The following is a 24,932-nucleotide window of genomic DNA, read 5'->3' as shown; positions in this document are numbered from 1 at the left end:
CTTTGGAAAACCTGTCATGAGTAAACTGCTCCTTGTATGAGCAGGGACCCTTCCCATGGATGAAAAAGAGACTTTGCATTGTATTTATACCTTCCAGCAAGTGCTTGCTGTTAGCTATTCATAGTATCATCCAAATTAGGTAAAGACAAACAATGAGTGTTTTCTCCCATGTGTCATAACTATTTATTTGTTATGTTTTTCTTTCTGAAATAAAGAAAACTGTGAATTTCAGCGCAAAGGCATGTTCCTGCTTCTAGCTGTGCTCCAGCCCTCCTGTTCTTGTATGTTCTCAAACTCCTTGGGAACATGGAAACAGAGATTTTTTTTTAATTTTTTTTTTTTAGTAAAGGAGACAGAGAAATGATCAGGAGAAGGTTGGCAATACTCCTTGTGTTTTTATAGAAGGGAAATAACACGACAAAAACCTACAACCTCAGCTTTGCCCATCTTCTGGAAGCAAATAATAAACGCGTAGCTTTATACTTCAGACATCCCGGCAATGTTTCCATTTCCTTCTTTCTCTGGCTTTACTCACAGGCCCAGGTATGAGCAGGGCTGAGGCCACCCCATTATACCCGTTACCTGATTTGATACTTTCTGTACCAGCTCTTTAAACCAAATCCTCTTGTTCAGTTCTGCAATTTCTCCTGTGTGGGCTGACTCTGTCATCTACATTTTCACTATTACTGGTCAGCACTGGTCTTGCTACAATCAGCTTCAGATCAGATCTGATCTTGGGTCTGCCTGCTCCAGTTTTTTGAGTTCTTTCTAGGCAGAGAATAAGTGTGGTGTACGGAAACTGGTCCGAGTGGGGCTTTCTCCTCACAGGGAGCAGGCATCTCCATCACTGTGCCACGTAACTCAGAGCATGCCAGGGAAAACAGAAGTATTTGCTGAGGAGAACGTCTGCAAGCTAGTTCCAGACATCACGTATAGATTAGAACAAATCTTGTTCATTGCAGGATATTAGCCACTTTCACGTGCATGTTGCCCTGTTCTTTTTTTCAGGTAGCAGCAGACATATCTAGGCAAATTAGCCCGCATGGCTGAAAAATCATCTAAGAGTAACCTGGCTGACTTTCAGTGTAGGTTTTTGTATCTAAACATCTCCAGCAATGCAGCTGAAGTCAAACAGCAAAGCAGAAGATTGTTTCTTTCAGGAACCTCTCCTCAGCATTTTGTCACTGTTGCAGGAAAACAGCTTTCCCTTAAGAAACACTTGAGTCAGAAATGTTTTGAATCAGGTACATGCAGAGAGGCTCTGGTGAATTTCCCAGCACACTTTAAAATGCTATCCTACCCTTTGGCTCCCCAAAACTGTCTGCTCCACTTTTCTGCCAGAGGTTGCCACTAGGACAGCAGAGACATGCAGCAGATTCAGCCTGCTTACGCTTACCACAAATACACGTATGCTGGCTGGAGGCAGCAGCACACAGTACGTCTGCTTTCAACTTGGTACTGCTAGGTATCCAGCGGTTGTGCAAATATTTGGTTTGCTCTGCAGTATCACAGCACTCCCTAAGTTTCACCTCTGAATGGGCCCAAAATGCTCAAAGCAAACTCAAGTGAAACTGCAGTTCTTCAGGTGGTTTTGCACTGAAACTACATGAAACTACTATATGTGGTTGCTGTTTCATAGAGGGTTGTAGAAAGGTATATTTAGAAAAACTAAAAAAAAGGGCAGTGACACTCTGGCAAACTATTGTGTTAAGGGCCACTTTACACTGAATCTAGAGCTCTTGTGCATTACGATGAGGAAAAATGTATGCTGTCCATAATAATTCAGCAATATTTTCAAGACATGCTCTTTCATCCCACACCATTACGCTTAAAGATGTGAAACCATGAGGAGAGGTACTGGCTCATCTTCACTCCTGTCAGTCCAAATGCCTGTTGCAGTGCCAAGCATCTTCCTTTCCTAGGGTGGGACAGGGACCACAGCTGAAATTCAGGCTTGACATTAGTGTTATCAGAGAGCATTACATGGGAGCAAGTGTTGCATATGACAAGCCATGGTTACATTTGCAGCAACACCAGGGCTGGAAACAATGACTGTAGAGAAGAACAAGATTAGCAGCACAGAGTTACCGGATTAGCGCTTACTGAGCTGCTGTAGTTCAAAGCTTGCTCCGTTCCCTCTTTACCTAAATACAAATGTGACTGTCAGAAACTTGAGTTAAAACTGCCTGGTCCTGTCACCTCAGGTGAGCTGAGAGACTCTGTGCTGTGCTTGCACTGGGACAAACTTGGATTTAAATTACACTTCATATTTTTCCTAAGCCCTTACATTTTTTTTAAGCAAACCTCAACCCATCTTTTCAGTAGTGACAGTCTGAGTAGAGTTCAGTAAGGATTTGAAATCCTTCTGAAAACAGGACGTGAATGTCAAAAGCATTGGCAGAGCCCTGAGCACCATGTCTCTCCCAGAAGGAAATAGGCAGTTGCACCTCCCTATATTGAAGCTGCTTCACTGCAAACAGCAAACAGAACCAATGGGCAGCTGTCCATTCTCAGACATGTAGTTGTAGTCTATGGCATAAGGAGCTGAAAACTGCATGGAATAATGGCTAAATGCCTTTAATGTCTACATAACCTTAAAAAACACGTATAGGCTCTCAAATCACTTCAGCATACCTGACCATGTTATCCTAATGACAGAATGATGATGCTTAAGAAGCATTAAATGACACATATGTAAAATGATTTGATTTTTCTTTAGATTGGCCTGTCATGATTAGGGGGGAAAAAAAAGATACGTCAACACTAAATAGAGGCATGGAGTGAGAACAGTGAACAGTTTATGAAAACAAAGACATAGGCAAAGATGGGACAGTGTATCATGGAAGAGGCATCATTTTATCAAAAGGATAGGCAAAAAGGAGGGGAATCAAGACTACAGAAAGCCCATCTTCAAAGATACCCTGAAGCGCTAATGCCTCAAGAGACAAGCTGGTGATTAAGACTCGTGTTGACATTTAGACCAGGCAAGGAGTAAGGGTCACATCTCAGTTATGTCTTTATCCCTTTGGGAACTGATTAAAGTGGAACTGAAGACAGATGCAGTGGTTCTACACTGTAAGGCTGGGCTTTCAAAGAGGCAATATTGATAAAGGGGACATGCTTGCAATGGCTCAGAGTGGGTAGTGAAGGCAATGCACTATAGCTAGGAGTCAAGTTAGACAGTGCTTGCTAGGGCAATTATAACATGTTGTTTTTTTCTCAGATAAGTTACAGCTTCTCATTTGTATTTATTCACTAGGCCCTGCAACCTGCTATTGAAGAGAGGATATTGAGATCATAGCTACTGGTTTCTTCCCTCCTCCCACACTACACAATGCTCCAGATTACACTTAGTCACACATTTTGGGACATGCTGGTGTTTTTACATTTAGTCACACACTTTGGGATATGCTTGTGTTTCAGTGTGACATGTAATTTCTGACAACATAGACTGTGAGGACTGGCTTTTCATCCATCTGCTGCTAGTATCAGTGAGGTTTTTTTATCCGAAACCACTTGCCTGTTTGTATTCCACACAAGGTTGTACAAGAGACTGTAAGAAATAAAGGAAGAAATAAATGGCAGAAAGGCAGAAAAAAAGTGAAAAGTGATTCAGAAGTGTGTCTGCCCTTTCCGTTCAAGCCACTGTACAGCAACTATACTCCTATTGTGGGACAAAGACCTTTGAGCACAGTGAGATGTGTTTATGCTGCTCCTATCAAAGAGCCTTTCATCTCTACAAAGCAAATTATTAACACATTCCACTGAAGATGTGGGGGTGGAGGCCTGGCCTTGGAAAAAAAAGCTGGCCAAAAATGAACATTTTTTTATAAACACTTTTAATGATAGTGAATGGCGCCTTGCCAAGACCCTTATGCCCAGTGAAGCACTGCAGGCTGATTGTTTGTCTGGAGAAGTCCTGTGGGCTAAGCCTTTTGTGCCAAGGAATTTCTCATTTGAAAGGCAATGGTGTGGGAGGTGTGGGCCTTTCCAGGTTCATCGAGTTAAGGCCTGCAGTGCCAGTTGCCTTAAACCTGCACTAGAGACTAATTTTTGTTGGATGAATGAACACCCACCTCTGTTCCAGGCAGTAAATCTTGGCCTCTCAGGAGAAGCTGAAAACATGAGGAGGAACCTACACAAAATATGCAGAACAGCTCTGTTAATAGACTACTCCCTGTGCCCTTCCAGCATCCTGTGCAGATTTCTGGCTACCTAGCAAAAATTTTGCTTACTGTTATTCTGCGAATGAGTAAATATTTTATGCATTCACCCTTTTCTCATGGATCAATATTGGCTTGCTCAGGAAAAATTCTTATTCTTAGTAAATGTAGACTTAAAGTAAGGCAGTTTATCAAGAATTACTATAAAAATACTCACTTTTTACCAGCTTTTCTTCTGTTTCAATTGAAAGTAGTGCCATCATCTTCATAAGCATTGTATTTCTTCATTGCTATTATTGTCACAGCACAGGATGTGTGTGTGTGTGTATATATATATATATATATACACGGCATTTATAAATATAAATGGATTGCAAAGACTATAACAGGTTCCTGTGATTCAAAGGACAGCTGCTGTCCTTGAAAAACAATGCATTTCTTCTGGAGCAGTGTAAAAGTAAAGCTCAACAAGCTCCAGGAAATGGGAGTACCTAGGTTTCTGTCCAGCTCTTCTACAGTTAACATTTAGCCTCTGAACAGCCGCGGACCTTGAAGAGGAATAAGAGTTTCTACATGCTTGTTGTTCTCACATATGTTTATGTTCTTATGTTAGCTGATTCTCAGTTAACTTAAGACACTTAAAAAGATCCTTTTCAAATGTTTTTTTTTCCAAGATACAAATGTTCATATTGGACATTAGGAAGTGGATCTGGAGTTTGAACAAAATCCACTTGCCAGTTGTGGTTTGCAATGTACAGACTGGCCTGTGACCAAATTAAGGAATAGTGCCAGCTGAGGTGATAAAAATTAGGCCCCTGTGATCTTCAGCTCCCTGCTGGCATTTCATGCTCAAGAAAACAATCAGAACTGGGTGGAAAAAGCACTTCTAGTTTGTGGGAGACGTCAATATTTAAAAGATTAATCTTGTTCTTATTTCTGACAAATGAAGACTTAAAAAATACTCTGTTAAAAGTGGGAAGATCTTGGTTTATAGCACACAGTTTCCAAGATGTAAGGGCACAGGAGCCCCATGATCTTAAACTGAAGGCAGCTGATCTGAGACCTAAGGACTTAGCAAAAACTAGGAACTGCCAAGAGGATTCCTGGCTCCTTGGTCACCCTTTGGTCCAGGTGGATAGATAAGGAATCAGGAAAAACATCTACAAAATCACACTGTGTTGTTGCAACTTTTGCATTTGGACAAGCTGGCAATTTCAAATAAAAATCCCAGTCCTGTCAGAAATTCTCCAGTTGTTTTGATTTGTGTGAGAGCTGAGTCAGGTACAGGCTAGCAATACAATGTTTATAATGCAAGGAATGGTAAACCTGCATAATGTTTCAAGTATGTTATTCTGATTCCTAGACAAAAATAATCTCATTCAATCACTCTTCTGTGTGTGTATACGCGTATATAGATGTACAAAACATCTACATGCTCTATGTGCTACTATGGTATTGATTATTTTTCATTATTTTTGAAGTCCACATGGGCAGGGTTTGTCACAGGTGAAATGTGCCTCACTGACAACTTGACAGCTGTGTAACAGAGGTGAACTGTAGCAGTAACAATACATCTCTCAGTAGTGCCATTATAGTTTATTTAAGATGGAAACAGCTTCTTAATTTCTTTCTAATACTTTCTTTATAATCTTACTTCTTTTTAATTAATAGAAATAATGAATTTCCAAAGTTTTTTTCATGATGAATTTTTCATTTCCCAGGGTGAGTGCTGTTTATAAGGTGTATATATTCTCACTGAACTCAGTGGTTAAAGCCTGGCTCCCCCACAGCCAAAAGCAAAGCTCCTGTTTGGTTGTGGCAATGCTAGGATTTTATCTGGCCAGCTTCACTGACAAACACATTTTCCCATTCACTCCTAACCTCATTTTAGCTTTTCTCCTCCAAAAATCCAGTTATTTGGCATTATTTTTCCTCAGTCAGCTGTTCTCTGTTCTGCTGGAGGACGTCTGAGTCCAAGGGATCAAAAGATTCCCAGACTCTTAATCTACCCTTACTCAGAGGGCTTTGTTTTGTTTTGTTGTTTGCTTGCTTTTCCACTGAAAGCTGTTTCCCTGCTCTACTTACTCTGCGTGAGAAAGTCTGAGTAGAAATAGTCCTGAAAAGAACGACTCTGCAATATCTGTGATCAGAGGCATCCTGTCACCAGGCCGATGGAAAGCTATTGTTCGGGGAGAACCGGTGTTGGGATTCACACCGCTGAACCCATCAGGATATCGCTTTATTTGCCCTGGATGCAGTGCAAACAGATGCATAGGGACGGTTTCTTCTTTGGAAAATTTACCAATCTAGACTACCAATTCAGGCATTAGGAAGCAGAATTAGTTTATTATTTATCTTATAGTTTTAAGAGGCTTTAAGGGTTAAGATGAGAAAGATTAAATTCTCTGATGTGTCTGTCTGCATAACTATGTTGTAGCTGATGTAGTTTTGGGGCTAGAAACAGAAGTAAGCAGCAGTTAAACTATGGAGTGAATTACTTAACAGCAACAGTGTTTGACTATGCATCCTTAAGATTAAAGTTAGACTCCATCTTCATGTTTCTGAGTAAAATCAGAAGAAATTTAAGAGCATCTTTGGGCTCTGTGTTGCTTCCAGAGGCCCATCTTCTAATTTTATATCCCTATTTTCTACACATTAAAAATAACAAGTCTCCGATGTCTAAGGGGGATTCCATGATGCTTTTGGAATTTTCTCCCTCTTTACTCTGATCTTATAAAAATACTCCAGTCAACACAGTTCAATTTGTTGTCTAGATTCTTGTCTAACCTTCTTGTCTAAATTCTGTTCGCAAAGCCCAGCTCTTGCTCAGCCTGCAGTGTTTCTACATTTGGGTGGATAATACTAAATACCTGATCTCTATTTATTTCTGACTCTTGATTTCCTTTTGGCCAGGATTCCACCATCATTTGTGAATACGAAGGAATGGATAAATCAGCTCTCTTCAGTAGCATAGTTTCAGAAATGTAAGCAAAGTGCCTGTTTTCTGAAATACTAAAATCAAGCTATGACATCACAAATGTCTTGCCTGCTCTATTTTGAGTTGTGTAACAGGTCAGTGCTGTGGTGAATTGTAGGGACCTGACACATTGATGTCCTGCATGTCACAACCACACACTATGGGGTCCTTCATGAAAGTTTTCAAGATCTTCCCAGAGCACGGATATTCTACGTAATTTAGATGAGTTCAGTGTGCATTTGCCATTTCTGAAGCACTAGATTAAGATTTCACATTCCTTATAGTAAACACCAGTATTTTGCCTTTGTCAGTGTTCCTCAGGGATCATTTGAACTCAGACATTTATTTCTAGCTGCCTATTCTTCTGTTCATTTGTTCTCTCTAGCCCTCAGATGTATGGGCTGGAGTCCTCTGCAGTTTGTGGTTCATTATCTAGGTGCCTGACTTAGTCAGACCTGGCTTTTAAGGATGTATTTGTTTTCCTTTAGCAAGGAAATCTGTTGTACAATGTGACAGACTTTGGTACCATCTAGGCAGTTATAATTCTAGGTTTCCCTTCATACAAAATAAGTCTTAGTTTAAATACATCCGCACATGGATGAGCAAAACAGGCATTATCATCTGAACAGAATTGGTATGTCAGTCTGCTTTCACTCCTTTTGGTATGACAGTGGAAAAATGAAGCCCAGTGCTTGGAAATAGATAGCTGTTGATCAACTGCGAAGGTTGAACTCCAGGACTAGCAACTGTCTGTGGTTGACTCTTGTCGTAGGGCATTGTAGTAGGGTATTGGATGATGGATAAGGATCCAAACTCATTAATGAGTTTCATCTGTGCAAATTTATTTCAAGTACTTTCTTCCTTACCCATGGATAGACAAACTTCACATAAAGACAATGATAAACCTCAGCTTTTTGTAATGTTCTCCACTCTTTGGCGTTACATCTTTGTTTCCAATTTATCTTGATTTTTTTTTCTGTTACAAATTTATCACTGCTTCTGGCAGCTGACTTCCCTGATGGGAGGCAGGAAGTTGCTAATGGGGAAACACCTTTCTCTGTGTTGATGGATTTTTCACCCAGGGGATATTTCCTAGTATAGGAAACTGTCAAAGGAAGTGAGTATATTGAGATGCTGGGAGGAAATGGAGAAAGAGGGAGTCCTCGATGCTCTGCCAACAACACTGTAACCATTTCAGCCCTTGCACCCTTAAGATCTTAGGATGGTGGTGAAGCCAAAACTTGAACAATCAAGCAAGTGGGAAAAAAATTCTCACTGAGGAATGCAGTTGGCTTGGTGACATGAGTGAAAGGAAATTGACTTGTGAGGAGGGAGAGGGTTAGACCTTGTAAGGGAGCAGGGACTCATAAATACTGGGGGAGAGGCTCGTTCCTCAGGGGGAGGAGAGAGTATCCTAGAAAATCCTCCTTACTCTTGGGGTTGCCCTGGATAAAAAAGTGCTTGCACTCACATAAAAGTCATGTATATGCTTATAAATACATGTGTTATACTACTATGGACCTTGATCTTTTTGATGGTTTTGTATTGACTCATCTCTTCAGGGATAAAAAGAAGGTCTTTTGAAGCAGTCAGGTACAGTGCAAAACCAGAGTGAACTCATGCTTAACTTCATGCCTTCACTGCATACAACGCCTGCATGGAGAAGTCTGACTTGCCACTTGTTAATGCTGTATAATTTAGAAATATCAAGCAATCTATGCTGACAAAAAAGGAAGCAGACTGGGTCTGAAGGCAAACTAGGTAGCCCAGCACCTTGGCATTCAATCTCCAATTCTGGGAAAAATCCAGAAAATTTATTGCCAAAGGTATTAGGATACCTCTCCTGGGCTAAAGGCATCAAAGGTGGCACAGGAAAATGAAGCACAGGAGCCAGTAGATAACAACAGAACACACAGGGTAAGCCCTGGCTATTGCATATTCACTGCGTTAGTCTTTTGGCATAAGCCAGTAATACTGTGAGTTAGGGTTTCAACTAACCCTTTTGAAAAGGGAGGAATTATGCAAACTATATGCTTTGCTATTTATGAACTTTCAGGAACAACTAAACTGTTCTTAGGTATGTGATATGTGAGAGAAAAGCTTCTAGCTTTTTTTTTCTGTACTAAAGCTCCTTTAGAAATAAGATATTGAAGAACGCAGAAATCAAGTAAGTGGAAAAAAATAGCAAACATTAAAGGATCTATTTATACAATTACATATATATTGATTTATAGATAACTGCCTAGCTGGGTTAATTTTAGATTAGCTGTGTTATTCACAAGTCTTTGTCAGGAGGTGGAGTATGTTGTATTATTTTTAGACCAGGGTAAGCCAGCAAGGTAATAAGAATCACTCTAGGTTTCCCACTGTGGCACATAGTGGCTCCAGCTTCAGAGAGGACTTGGGAGAGGAACAGATGCAAACCATTTGTCACAGTTTTCTCCAGCTGTTGACCCTCCCTGACCTTGTGATAGTGGAGCAGCAAGGGAGCCCTCCAGGTATGCAGCAGGCACCTCATCCTAAAAATACACTAGCTATGACTTGCAGAAGGACTTGTGTTGCTTCCTTTATGGTTGGCCAAAAAGCTGTCAGGGTGCTAAGTCAGTACAGGCACAGATAGCCAGGAGTGCTTAGGATAGTGTCTCTGTGTGATGTTGCCTTGTGCCTCCTAACCACACCCTGAAAAACAAAGCTCTCTATGGTTCCCTGTGCTGACAGTGATCATTTCTGAGAAGTACTGAATCCATGCTCCCCTCTGCTTTGGCCCTGTTACTGTTTGATAATACAGGCTGGCATTTATCCATCGTATTTGTCTGGAAACTGGGTCAGAGAAGACTAGAATCTTGACATACACTTTAGAATCATCACTCTTCATTTTGAACTGCAAGTTCACACAACTCAGTGGCCTGAGGAGAGGCATAGATGCACTGAACCACTGCCAGGGCAGCTGAAAAAGAGCTCCTATTCATTGCAGATTACATGTTTTGACCTAACTGACAGAAAAGCATACCTGTCAGCTCCATGGCAGGCTGATTAGGTTAATTAAGTTCTTGCCTATGAGTACAATAATTAGAACTGTCAGTTCTTTAAATGATGATAGAAGAAGGACTATCTAAAGGAGAAGCACTGGAGTTTGGAAATACTAATCATAAGGAGTGAATCTATAACACGCAGTGAGTTAATACTTCCTTTCATTCAACCTTATTTATGAATAATGCTGATAGGAGGAGAAAATTGTGTCTAGTGGGGTTTGTTTTGTTTTGCACTTACAGTAATCAGAACTGAGATCGTAAATGAGTTTATAAATCAGATTTATAGGCTGCAGGCGTAGCTGTAGCCTCAGGGTAACCTTGGAAAACTTCATTCTTTTCACAGGGAAGGCTGTAGGACAAGGAGAATAGTGTGTATTTTCTCATCCTCTCAACAAAGGTATAAGAAGCCATTTTGTATATTCTTCTATCTTTGGATTTGTCAGTAAATGCCATGCACCAGAATGGTAAGTTATAGCGGTAGCGTGGTATGTAGTGCTAACTGGGAAGAGAGGGAAGATGAAAGTGAAAAAAACAGAAGAGCCATTTATAAGGCTAGATTATACAACTCAGTCCTGAGAAGCCTCTTTGGAAGTTTGAGTTTTATTCCTTATGTTTTTATACATAAATACATTTGTAGGAGACCAGAGAAAAGAGAACAAAATTACAGCAGGTTTGGAAAATATAACTTGCTAGGAGTAGAGTTGAGTTTGCTTAGTTCAAAACAAAGGAAAGACTGGGAAGGAAGAGAGTATGCTCATGATAACACACTTCCAGTGTGCTGGGTGGAAGAGTGATGATCACTTGAATCACATGGCAGCTAAGGGAAGGACAGGAAGAAATCACAGAATCACCAGGTTGGAAAAGATGCATAGGATCATTGAGTCCAAACATTCCTATCAAACACTAAACCATGCCCCTCAGCACCTCATCCACCCCTCTCTTAAACACCTCCAGGGATGGGGACTCAACCACCTCCCTGGGCAGCCTGTTCCAGTGCCCAATGACCCTTTCTTTGAAAAATTTTTTCCTGATGTCAAGCCTGAACCTCCCCTTGCATAGCGTGAGGCCATTTTCCCTTGTCCTGTCCCCTGTCACCTGGGATAAGAGGGCAGCTCCCTCCTCTCTACAACTTCCTTTCAGGTAGTTGTAGAGAGCAATGAGGTCTCCCCTCAGCCTCCTCCTCTTCAGGCTAAACAACCCCAGCTCTCTCAGCCGCTCCTCATAAGACTCGTTCTCCAGCCCCTTCACAGCTTCGTCGCTCTTCTCTGGACTCGCTCCAGAGCCTCAACATCCTTCTTGTGGTGAGGGGCCCAGAACTGAACACAGGATTCAAGGAGCGGTCTCACCAGTGCTTTACATTGCATCAGGTAAGAACATCACCTTGTGCCATGGTCAGCTATGAGAGGAGGCTGTCTAAGAGTATAGTGAAAGTATTGGAAAGTGTTAACATGATGACAGGTAAATATGTATTTTCATAAATGGAAGAAGATGTCACACTGCCTCTTACAGCTCTATCTACTGGTGACTCTGCAGGGGATTGTGATTTAGCCATGTTCAGACTAAGATGCCAGCAAAGCACCTCCTAAAGCAAGTCAGGAAAAAATGAAAATAAAGATGGAACAGGTTGGATGGAAAAAGATCAGGAGCAGCAAGACTGTTCTAGGAACTGGGAGTAAGAGGAAGTTTGGAACTATGGGTAGATCAGGTTTTCCAAGGAAAAGTGAAGATAAAGAATCCCAAGTCTCAAAAAAACAACGCAGAAACCCTAAAAAAGTCTGTTTTAATGACAGATGGAGAGTAGAGTTTAAAAGATGGAGGGAAAAGTAATGGTGACTTGTCACTTTGTAGAAGGAGGTCTGACGAACAACAGAGCTGAGGTAGAAGGGAAAGAGCAGAGGCCTGAAAACTTGGCTATGGAAAGATTGTTGAAAACTGCAGTCATGCAAGGATTAAGGTACTGTGTCCCAAGGTTCAAGGAAGTCTTTATTTTAAATCTGCAACAGTAAAATCAGTTTTAAAGAATGTAATTCCGTGTCTTTTTAAAAGAGCACATCTGCCCTTGATTTTCTAGCATGCACGCATGCAACAGAAATGTCAGCCAAGCTTTAATTAGAAAAACCTTCCAGAAAACATTAATGACTTGTCTTTGTGGAGCTGAACAATTTTTAATCAGACCAGCTTAATCAGAGAAATGTACTGTTAAAAAGTCTTTGCAGCCATAGCTAATGTTCAGTTTGATTTGGACATGGTTTGGAGAAGGAGAAGTAACACACGGATGTGAGCCATTTCCTGACGTTGCTTAAGAAAATACAGTCACTGTAAAGCACAGAATGTTTCCTATGTGTGGCAGTGATAATAACCTCATGTTTTTACTGACACTAGATAAGTTTTCTGAGGGGCTGGCATCAGAGGCTAGAAGAAGCTCATGAGTTATAACTCATCCATCTCAAGGAAAAGTGCCAGAGCCAAACCCCTTCCCACCAGCAGGGACTGTTGACGTGTAAGAGCAGCTTTACCAGTTTAATGAATTGGGTCATTAACAGCAGTGATTTCTTGCGTAAGGACTGCCTGTGCTGTTTTGTGTTAAGCAGAGGCATCTCCAGCCACCACCGTGAGTCACACTGCCTGCCAGTTGTTGAGGAAAATTCACTGCAGCATTTTTTTTGTATAGGAGAGAAGTAAACATTGTTTAAATGGCACATTGTCAGGCTCTGCTCTGTCACTCTGGTGAAACTCATATGTCTTTACCTGAGATCTAAAGACAAAAATCAGGGGTTTCTGCTAAGCATAGCCTTTTTTTTATTGATGCTCTTCACTTCCTAGGCAGTGCTCATCCTTGGGCTGTGCGCAGGTACCCGCCTCTGCCCTTGATGAATACAGAGGCAATTGTGGAGCCTGTGCTCTGTAAGTAAAAGCTGCCTAAGTAATGAAGAAATTAACAGAGACTGTATCTCCAAATGATGATACTACCCTGAAACAAAGTTAGGAAGTGAGTGGTATTCCTTACCTTCCTTTCAAGGCTATGTATCTTAAGAAAGATGTGTCTGTCTGTGCTACTATGCCAGGAATGGAAGCACTATAATTTTATATTTGCACCTTTTTTTTTCCACCAACAGATCTACATGTTGTCACATTCTGCCTACAAAAATTGAAAATGGGACTGGTGAGTGCTTCATACAATATTTTATAAATTGAAAGTACTACTTTAAAAAAAAATCTTTCAGATTTTGATATACTAAGGAATTACTATAGGATTGTGAATCTCTGCTTCTCAACAGGTCAGCAGGGAGGGTGAATATGCATGCTTTCATCCTCCTGCAAGCATGTGGGGAGCTGAGGTGGCTGCATTTCACAGTGAAACGGAGAATCTTCTTTGTGTTTACCATAGGGAAAGGGCTTCATCGCAGGCAGCTCATAGGCATTGACCATTATGCTCTAACTAGATCCTAAGATTAAGTGCTTAATTTTTACAGATCACAAATATATTTCAGCTGAGCTATAGGAAATATTGACTAAACCGGGCTACATCCCTTTTAATTTTATAGCTTCTGGAAACTTACGAAAAACTTACCTTTGGCCCTGCAGTGGACACTTAAGTCCCTGTTTTAGCACTTCTGCATAAAAATAGTATGACCTTCTTGGGTGCTAGGGACCTGGAGGGGTGGTGTAAGCAGAGCTGGTGCAGTAGGTGCAGGCTTTGAGCACATTCATGTGGGTACCTGAGTGCAGCTGTCCAGCCCCTACATTGCATAGTGCAAACCGCGTTTGTCTCAGACCGGCTGATAGCCTCAGGCGTTGGACGTGGTTTTCGTTATGCTTTTACACGGATTTCCTTTGTGTAGAGCTGATACTTGTGGACTTACTAGAACTGCATCCACCTGATTCAAAAGTACCTAGGCACAGGGTTCACCAGAGGGATTTTGTCTCACAGAATGTGATTTCACGGAGAACCATGTGGTAATCTGAAGGTATTGGGCACCCAAGTGGGGGACAGCATAGCGACAATTGATTCCTTCTTGCTCTGGATTTACAAGCTAATTGCTGAAGCCAGTAAAGGATAGTAACAAGTATATTGTATTCTATAAGCAAAAAACAATGCAGGGCCAGTCTTGCGCTGGGGAAGTAAAGGTTAATGGAATAGCCTTAGGGGCCTTTGAGCATATGTATTTCAGAGTTTGATGATGATGTCTACATTTGTCTGATATAAAACATGCAAGATGCTGATGATATAAATGAAAGAGTCAGGGTTAACTGGAGGCTGGCTTGTAAAAACAAAGAACAAATCTACAAGAACCAGAGGAAGCAAGCCGTAAAAGCTCTGATAATAGTGACAGGCTTTAGCTGCAAGATGGATATTAAGACCCAGCATTTTAACCTTTCCTAAATTAGAGGCTGTTTGGATGTGCAGTTATATTTTGAGCATGGCTCTATTTATAAATAACAAAAAGGTCTTCATGCAACCTGCCAATTTACGCAGATGGACAAAGACAGCTTTGGAGGCTTAACCCCCCCTTTTTTTATTTTACAATACTACATCTGTTTTAGATATTGCAGGAACACTGTTTAATAAGATTTTTCATATATGCTTTCAGTTTAATATGTCTCCATAATCCCTTCAGATACTCATATTAGAGAAATTAAATAGTACAGTGACAAGAGTCGGATCTGAGCAACGATATAAACCAGAGAAGCACACTTAATCTATAGAAATGCCTTGGTCAACGAACTAATAAAATTTTCTTTTCTTCCCCCCTTGACAAAGACTACATTTTATTAAGCAACCCCCTTCTGACAGCTGTGTTAATGCAGTTAGATGTTGTTGCTGAGAAACTAATCGGAGAAATGTCTGGAAATAGGTTAGGTCTCCTCTTTGATTTAAAAGCAGAGCTAAGTTTGAAATACAACCATTTAAAAATAGATCTAGCCAGTCCTCTGAGTTGCCATTTTGAATAAATCAAAACTCATTGTTTGACTAAAATCTGACAACTCAGCCAGAGTTTTGACAAGACTGCAAAACCAATGGTGTCTTTTTTCGTCTGGTCTCACAGCCAGTATTCATGACATTATCTAATTTTATTACCTGGAAAACCCCAGCAGAGTAATAATTAGAACTGAACTTCGATTGATATAACATCATATAACTTCTATGCCAGTTCACCCCAGAGGAGCATGTCTCCATTTAAAATTTAACTATATCTTAAATACAGTAAGGCTGAATTTTTACTTTCAGAATTATTCCAAGTGCAGGAATTTAAAGATTGTTAGCAAACATATCTAATTATGCCTATGTTGACAGTACCTCTTCCCTACCTCCCATAACCAAGTTTTACATGACAAAAAAGGAGGTAACAGTGATTGCCTGTGAACATAAGAACTTTGCACAGGTAGAACTGGACATCTGTCTTGCTTTCCCACACACTGCCTCAGTTTGGTGCTGAAAACATTTCCTCATTGTGCATAATTGCATATTACCACACTGCAGGACTGGTTCTCTGGTTTACATGGTTTTCAGAGGCCTTTTGTTAGCAGAGATTGCTAGAGGAAGTTGCTCAGGTCCATCGAGATCCACACGGGTCAGCTATCAGACCCATGCAGCTGATGCTTGCAGGAGTGAAAACAAATTGTAAATGCCTCTTCTGTGGGATCCTGGAAACCAGCACCATCCCTTGCCCACATGGAGCATATTCTGTCTGTGATGCACTCACTGTGGGAGGCTGCTGACAGATGCAACAACCCTTCCTGAGCCTTGGCTGAGCCTTGGCCCATGTTGGGTGGCCTTGAGTATAGGATGCAACAAGCCCTGTGGAAGTTCCAGGAGCTGCGAGGAGGGGCTGCCATTCACACAGCCTAGCTTGCCTCCAAACCTTGCCGACACACTTGGCACATGGTGACAGATTAGCCTCAGTTTCTGTCAGTGGCTCTTTTAGTCAGTGTGCATTTGGAATGTCAAGCTTGCTTCAGAGAGTCACTTTGGTTGGGGAACTCAGGTGTCCTAGCAAAGGAAATTCCAGTCCTTCCTGTCATTTGCAGGCTTCATAGTCCTTGTGCTGGGTAGGTGATATCTTAGATCTATGAATCCTAAATCATTTCTCCAGAATGATCCGCGCAGAGGCAGTGATAAATAAACAAATAAATACATCAAAACAAGAACAGTGTGGAAGAGCTGAGACCATTGCAACAACAGCCCAACAGGCAGTTTGCTGCAGAATTTCACAGCTTTTTTTTACAGACAGCACCAGCCCCTTTGCCCTCTCTTCATCCCAGGTGTTCTCCAACCCATGCCAGCAGGGCAGGTACTGTGACCACAGTCTTGAGGCCTTCTGCCATGATGTCCTCAGCAGCAGGGAGGATTAACTACGGGGAGATGCCTCCCCAGTCCCATGGCCCCCAGCTACACTCGGCTGCACAGTTTGTACAGGGTCCAGCCACTGGTGCTGCCTGTGGGTGAGGGCTGCTCTGGCTCACAGAGATCAGGAGAGGTGGGGACAAAGCCAGAGTGCCTGCCATAGAGGGGAAACTCCGCAGTGGAACAAGCCAGCAGAAACAGGCAGTGTTTTGACAGGAGTGTGGTTTTTCTTTTTCTCCTCCGCTTTAATGGATCCTGTCTAATGTGGTTAATCATAAAAGATATATTATTCCTCATTGATGAGAAGGGGTGGTAGCCCCAGCATCTCTAGGACTGTTTCACATTATTCTGCATGTGTGCTGGACTACTGCTTTTATGCTCGTGGCATAAAACCAAACACGCCCCATTTAAAGTCTTTCACTACAGGTTTTGCTGATCATAAAATACATTTCTGAAGTGCTGTTCCACAAACCATTTTAGGTTCTATTTTAGACTAGTTACCTTACCTACTACTATAATTTATTTATATTCTGTGTGCAAGTAATTTGTTAGGGTTTTTTTAAATAGAATCCAGTTCCCACCATGCTGATTAAACAGCAAATATTTTATGTCCCCTGTTACTGCATTTTAATATTTGTTTAATAAAGCTCCTTAAAAACCAAGCCTCAATCCCTTATCTGCAGATCAGCTGTCTGATGCACAGAGGGCCTTTGTATCACTGTTTGCTTTCCTCACAGCAATGATGCTGATAATTGAGAGTTTATTATCTGATGGCGCTGTTTTCCACTCTACTCTGAAAGAGAGAAGCAGTAGCTCTCTGATATCGCACTGGAACTGGTAATGTGGAACAAAAGGTCCTGACTTTCCTCTATTTCTTGTTGTCTGTCACCAGTTACCAGGAATCCTCCAGCTGGATGCTCTTCTTCCCAAGTATGGCTATAACTGAAGAGGCGGTGGTGGAGGCATCTCTGAAGAGTATGAAAAGAGCACCAAGAAGCCTCTGCTCTCTCTGCACAGCAGGAGGTGAACTGTTTGCTTACCCTTCAAATTAGCTTAAAGTCTCCATAAGGCTTCTAACTTGTCCCTCTATTGTGGAAAAAGGGCTATGTATACCATGGGGAGGAAATCAAGGAAGACAAACCTGAGGATGTATATGTTTGTGTAAAAACAGAGCAGAGGCTGATGCCTCAAGAAGCAGAGTCTTGATTACCTCTGAGTTTTGAGTTCTTTCGAGCATTGCTATTTCTCATCTGGGTAAATTACTCCTCCCCTGGCTGGGTTAAGCTGGCCATTACGGTGCTAAACAGGTGCTGCAGTCCTGGCTGCCAGTGGGAGTGGGGCTCCTATGTGTGGTTTCAAATCCTTTGGGATAATAATTGCTATTGTGAGCATGACACACACATGCACACAGAGGCATATCACGAGTAGCATGATGTCATGTTTGGTTTCTGCAAGCTGTTACTGTTACAGTGGATTCTCATTATATGGTAAACTACAATACATTCATTTTTTCTTACCAAAAAGTCAAGGGAATAAAACATGCTCTCTCTGATTAACAAAGGAGCCAGATGTTCAGAATAATTTTTGAAGCATGAGCAAATTCAAAGCCAAATTAAGCAAGTATGTCTGGACATAGTCTTTTCAAGCTCTGTTTTCTCTCCCTTAAATCTCTCAGCATGAAAAAATAAAAATCTTGCTGGGTGGTAACACAAAAGTTGATGATTAATTGTAACCTTCTCTCAGGGGTATTTCATTGCTGGGAATCATGTCACAAACAGCCCTCAACTGACTCTAAGAGTTACCCATAGGCAGTAAAATATTAAGATTTCTCCCTGTGTTCAGTCCCTCTTATGATCTAAATAGAATCAAGGGCTTAATTCTGCTTCCTTATATAGAATTTAAGCAGCATATTTGAAGAACAATATCAGCTATATTTTCAACATGAAAGACAATTTCATGCAGGTCATGTGAAAATTACTCATGATAACATTGATTGGATTCTGACTTTGTGTGAACATTTACTAATTACATTTTTGAGAAATGCAAGTATTTGGTGAACAGTGTGCTTATTTGTACATGCACACATGGTAATTTGGCTTCCACAGTAGAGATGCTCTTCAATATGCTGTTTTGCACAGGCCATGTAGAACACTTAGCTCTTCTTCACAAGGCACACACGAATTCCTCAGTATGTTGGTTTGTTAATTTTACACAATGAAGACATATCTATCTTTCTAAATCTAGGAGCCTTTCAAGAAAGAAAATTAATCCAGATTGTCAGTTTAGGGGTATACCATCAGTCAGTCCTTTACAATGTTTTAATATATATCTTTCCTGACATACTACTTGAACACACATTTCACACTGCAATGCATAAAGATACTTGTCCATTGCACACCACTACTGTACAGGAAGGTGCTTATTTTAATCTAGAAATAATTCTTGTGAGCTCGGTTGTGATCTGGTTCCAAGTCATTGTCTTTGTTTAGGTCCCTAGAAGATAATTTAGCAATACAAGTTACTTACAGAAGCTTTGTAGGATACAGACTTTGGAAAGTAGCACAATTCATTGTACCAGTATTGACTGCTGTTGAGCATTAACTTCTTAATAATGAAGTCTTTCAAATCAAACACTGTGGACACAATAGTGCACTTGAATCTAGTGGTTTGGCTGAACACAAGATAGGAATAATTTCCTTTATTCTTTTGTCCACTATATTAACTTTGATCTCTATGTATGGGCAGTTCCCATTACACTACACTTTTTTAAAATATGAACTGAGTACATACATTTCATGTAGATTTAGGGCTATTCACTCCATCTACCACATAAAAGGGGCTGCTCAGCTAGATGTGGATTCTTTTATCCTAAAGAAGGTCAGGACAAACTGTGCTTTCCTTCGTTTATCTCAGCTGAAATCTTACCATGGATTATTTTTCGTTAATCTCAAATTTGTAATATATTTCAGCAAAACCAAAAGCCAAGCTAACGTCTTTGCTGGATCTCCATTTGTTTAAGTAAAATAGAAAGACATTGTAATTTTACAGCTCTATAACCCTTGTTGACTTGCAGAAATGAAGTGTCTTTTCTGAGTGTCATGAAAGGAAGAAGGTTGCAGGTGCACACTCACAAGCTGGAATGAAGATTGGGGGGTCTTGGTTTTGAAGCACTAAGGATATGCTTTATTCCCATGTTCAGCTTTATACAAGTGCTCAAAGAAGCAGCAATATCAGAATGGCTGTGAATACTCAGCATTGATTCCAATAGGGCTTGAAAGCATCAAGTCAGGCACTGAAATACAGACCATATGGAAGGTGTTAACCTAAGGTGATTTGACTCTATGGCAGAGACAAGGGCAATCCATTTCTCCAGGGTGACCACAGGTCTAAGCTTGACTGGGCAGGTGTCCTGTGGGGAAACTGCATGTGGTCAGCAATTTGAGGGCTTTGTCCTATGCTAAGGTGCATTTTGGAATCTAAAGGAGCTAAGATCTCATTGAGTGTTTGGACATATCAGGTTTTGGGTGTTTAACCTGCTCTTCCAAAGCAACGCTGTATGTAAAACATCCGAGGGTTCTGGGAAAACGAACTGAAAAATAAAAAGCTTGTGGAAATACCACCATCCAGTATGGCATTAGCATTACACTCAGCCAGGGTAGGTGATGTAATTCTGGTGGCACTGGCCTCTGCCACACGAGCTGTTGTGGTACTGGTCATCAGTACTGGTTATCATGCCTTGACTTAATTCTGGGAAATATCTTCAGTGCATACAGAATATTCACTGTAGCTAGGCCAGCCCAAATATCCAGGGACAGTTTTTCATCCTCAGCTGCTTGATATAGATCAGCCTTTAGAGATGGAGCATTGACCAGCAATGCCTTGCTCAGTGCTGACACAGACTGACCACAAGCTGTCCTGATCCTGGCCTGTGAGCACACACTGATCCTTCCCAGTGTAACTCCTCTGTGTTGTTACTCTTGACTTGTTTTCAAGTTTTTTCCCCTCCTCTAGCCAATTTCTGTACCCAGCCCTCAAATCTGTCCCCCTAGTCCTAAGGTGGGACTTAGACAGAGACCTGATGTTACTCAGGGAAGATGGGGTTAAGACCACAAGGAAAAGCCCATAGAGCTTCAGGCTGGACTATGCATGATACTGGGCAAACTCTTCAGTAGAAAAGGTGCTGAGATGTGCAAGAAGCTACCAAGCATGTGCAAACCATAGATCTGAAAGGTCTATAGCTTTGTCAAAAAGTCACAGACTTTATGCAAAGCATGGTTGCCTTATTTCAGCAAAATTTCATGTGGTGCTCTTTTGACCTTTCCAGAGTTTACAGAAAACATTACACTCACAGCACAATTATTTTTGAATACACTCAAAGTAGTTTTTGCGAGAGTAAGACTTCTAGGACTGAAGATGGTCAAGGGTGATGTAAGGTCCATAGCACAGAAAATTGGAGCCAAACACTTAAACTTTGACAAAACTCTCTGCAACAGAAAAGGGATACCTTTTGAAGGATGAATCCTGCCGAGTCATGCATCTGAAATAATTCGTCCATGGAAAAGCAGCCACAAGAGCTGCTGGATGCCCGTGGAAGCACCACGCAGCTGTTTCAGTGCCCAACATGATACTCCCCTGGGAAAGCCGGAAGAGATTAGGTAAGGAGCCACAATTCACCCAGAACTGCACCAGGGATAACACGCCCTTCCCTTTTTCATCCTTTTTCCCCCTGGAGAGCGTTTCCTTGACCACAAGGGGTCAGAGCATCCCAGCGCAGCCTCTCGCCGGAGCCCCCAGCCGCTGCGGGCACCCTGGCTCATTCACCTTCTCTCTTTCCTGGGGGCTGACAGGGGGTTACTGCTGGAATTTGTGTCTAAGGGTCCCTGGGGACCTCAGCTGAGCTCAAGAAAATAGTGGCCACTTCTGCCATGGGATGGGGAGCCTCCAAAATCCTGCTGGACGAGGCAAAGAGGAAGATAAGGTCACTTTTTCGTGTCACCCAGTAGGTTAGTAGAAAGATGTCACATCCTCTGACAACAGCTTTGGGAAACCTCTGTGTTCCTTTGTGTGCCTGAAATCTTCATGGTTAATCCTCCAATAATCCTAAATTGGTTTGACGGTACTAAGAATCTCTACTTCAGATTTAAATTTGTCAAAAATCTAAATCTTTGCTCTTTTCCTCCCTCCCTCCCTCCTTCCCCTTGCTGTTCAGGAATATTCTCTTATAGCTGCCTTCCTTAAACTAGCCAACTGCTTCTTACAAAATCTCTCACTTCATTTAGTTATGCTATGCACACAACAGAGGGGCATAATCGTTCCTAAGTCAGTGAATGTTATAGTCATTTAACAGAAATAAAACCACAACAATATCCTGGAAAGCCCTTTTCAACACAAAAGGAACATCCTTGCTCTGAATCATCTAATTTTTTTAAATATCCCTTCTGATACCAAAACCTAGTAAGTTTCAAGTCACCGCAAAACTATTTCTGTTCCCACTTCAGACCAGTTTTGTGCCTTGAAGTTGTTAGCCAAATTAATATAAATAGCTTTTTTCAGTGCTAGAAGTTTGTTTTCCTGAATTTTTGGTGTTGATTCTTAGGCAAATGATAAATAATTTTTACAACTTTCTTTCCTGTTGCAGCTTCACCGAGTACTGATTTATATGTACTCATAAAATAAATAGATATCAAATGACATAACTTCCATGCTGTAGTAGCTGTGCCCTTTTCATAGAATCATAGAATCATAGAATCATAGAATCATAGAATCATAGAATCATAGAATCATAGAATCACCAGGTTGGAAGAGACCCACTGGATCATCGAGTCCAACCATTCCTATCAAACACTAAACCATGCCCCTTAGCACCTCGTCCACCCATGCCTTAAACACCTCCAGGGAAGGTGACTCAACCACCTCCCTGGGCAGCCTGTTCCAGTGCCCAATCACCCTTTCTGTGAAAAATTTTTTCCTAGTGTCCAGCCTAAACCTCCCCTGGCGGAGCTTGAGGCCATTCCTTCTTGTCCTGTCCCCTGTCACTTGGGAGAAGAGGCCAGCACCCTCCTCTCTACAACCTCCTTTCAGGTAGTTATAGAGAGCAATGAGGTCTCCCCTCAGCCTCCTCTTCTCCAGGCTAAACACCCCCAGATCTCTCAGCCGCTCCTCATAGGACTTGTTCTCCAGCCCCTTCACCAGTTTTGTTGCTCTTCTCTGGACTCACTCCAGAGCCTCAACATCCTTCTTGTGGTGAGGGGCCCAGAACTGAACACAGGATTCGAGGAGCGGTCTCACCAGTGCCGAGTACAGAGGGAGAATAACCTCCTTGGACCTGCTGGTCATGCTTTTTCTGATACAAACCAAGATGCCATTTTCTTACATATCTATAGAATATGCTGACTTAAGCTGAAACAAGTCGTAATAAGAAGTAATGTCTTTATTTTTCTGCTTTTTTTCTATTTTAAATCCATAGTGTATGGAACAGTAAAGTTATTTAAATGCATGTTTTTCACACTTAGTCTGAAATCCAGCTATACAGCCTTAGAAAGTCTTATACAGTATCTTGGAAAGACAATAGAGGAGGAACTTGATTCTGTTCTACAATGTTGGTGGGAGAAAGTGCTTGAATCCATTTGAGTCTGTAATGAAGTAAGGAGGCAAACTGAGCCTAGTGGCTCATATGTGATTCCAGAGAAACTGAAGCTAGTGGATGTTTGTAAAGTCCAAAGTATCTGCCGGTTGGAAGAGCATATCAAGTGGTGCAGAAGGAAAGCAGACAGTATACAAAACATCTGTATCTGCCAGGGATGGGCAGGGTACCTCACCTCCCAGCTCTAGAGCTAACATCTTGTGCCTGCTGGACTCAGTGAGCCCTTGGGTGCAGCTGGGTGCTGTGACACCCAATGCAGTGGCCTGATGTGGACCTTCAGATGCCACACAAACCCAGACTGCAACTCTGTTCCCAGCCAAAGTGTGTGTGGGAGCTCCTGAAGGTGAACATGATGAAGAAACAAGAAAACATATGGAATTAATCAGTTCCAGTGAACTGGCATTTTTCTCATTAGCATGTATTCAGTCAGGCCCATGGAGGAGAGTCCTTAAAATTATATCCTGGTTCTCACACAGTCTGTTTATTCAGGAAACAAAAGTGGATGATGGGTTCTTCCAGCTTCTACATGATTTCCTGGTGCTTGTTTACATTTGTGGAAAGCCTGGGTGGTTTCTTGACTTCATTAGAAAGCAAGAAGCAGCTATGCAGTTTTTAATGACCCATGATCAAAAATGCTTTACAAAGGCTTAGTTGTGAAAATATCAATCAGATTTTATTTTGAAAATAACAAATCCAGTTACATTTCTTCAGCAGCTGTATCATTTAAATAAGCTTTTAGCATACTTTCTGTATTTGGAGTTAAATTTTAAGGTCAGAGATTTGCTGTTTTGTTCCTTACATCAGTGAAAACAGAACATACACATGTATTATTACTCTATGCAAATTTTATTATCAAAATTTATACAAAAGGAAAGATAAATGGGGTTTGTGTGTGTGAAACGGATTAATTGTGGTCAGATGCTGACTTGAGTGAATGGGAGTGAACGGGTTGCTTTTTCATAGAGGTGTAGCAGTTTGAAACGAGAATATTTCCACGGGAAAAGAGTATAACTTCTTTTCCAGCAAGTTCAGCACAAAAGGTATAGTGTATTCTATATCAGAGATCCACAAAATGCTAAGGAAGAAAATACAATTCTGAGAGACTTGTGTGATACCAAGAGGTTTATATCAAATAGATTTGCCTCTTAGATTTTGGACTTATTTTTCTTGTTTATTCCAATCTTTATTTCAGAGTTTATGCTAGATAGTCTGAAATTAACTAGCATTATATATCCATCCCAAACAGCAGCATCACCCCAGAACTTCACTGCCAAAGCGTCTCATGCATACACAGGAAGGATTTTTTTGCAGGGTGTGGCTGAGAGGGTTTAGAGCCACCTTCAACTCTGGGTTGCAGTACACGGTGGGAGGCATTCCTCTCTATGGGCCTCTCCTCAAAGCAAACCATTTCCCCAGGATGACCAAATGTGGAAGTCCTGAGGTTAAAATCTCCTTGTACTGTGTCTCTGTAGTCACATCTGACTTTGGTTTACGACAGTAAGTTGGAGTCCTTCTGCATGGAAGTGTAGCAGTTTCTTCTACCACATTTGTGCTGGAAGGGCAATCTCAGATTTCATAACAGCTCTCTGGCTGTCATTTGCAGAAGTCCAACGTGATGTACCCAACACTCCATGTTCTGGAATAGTTTAATTTCCTGGGCAGCCTACCCTGGGGCTTGTCAGCAACAAAAAAAGTCCAAATTGTACTCCTAAGGCCACCTTGACTTCAGTCTGCCAGAAATGCTCTGGATACCTTTCTTCAGACTTACTCA

The 24,932-nt window shown here is 41.4% G+C and overlaps 2 long non-coding RNA genes across 2 annotated transcripts in view; both read left to right on the top strand.

Annotated features, from left to right (window-relative positions):
* LOC138732975 (uncharacterized) overlaps window positions 1-3,370 on the top strand; it is a 46,358-nt gene extending 42,988 nt beyond the window's left edge. Inside the window, exon 5 of the long non-coding RNA XR_011339353.1 lies at window positions 3,260-3,370. This is a non-coding gene — a long non-coding RNA (uncharacterized lncRNA). The remainder of the gene's footprint in view (window positions 1-3,259) is intronic.
* Window positions 3,371-13,049: 9,679 nt separating this feature from the next.
* On the top strand, window positions 13,050-17,781 carry LOC138733591 (uncharacterized). Its single transcript, XR_011339426.1, has 3 exons — window positions 13,050-13,161; window positions 13,289-13,335; window positions 17,411-17,781. It is a non-coding gene; the product is annotated as an uncharacterized lncRNA (long non-coding RNA).
* Window positions 17,782-24,932: the final 7,151 nt, after the last annotated feature.

Source organism: Phaenicophaeus curvirostris, chromosome Z, assembly GCF_032191515.1.
Source record: "Phaenicophaeus curvirostris isolate KB17595 chromosome Z, BPBGC_Pcur_1.0, whole genome shotgun sequence".
Classification (NCBI taxonomy): Eukaryota; Metazoa; Chordata; class Aves; order Cuculiformes; family Cuculidae; genus Phaenicophaeus; species Phaenicophaeus curvirostris.
Note: the sequence above shows the minus strand (reverse complement) of the source record. Positions and strands in the feature narration are given on the sequence as shown.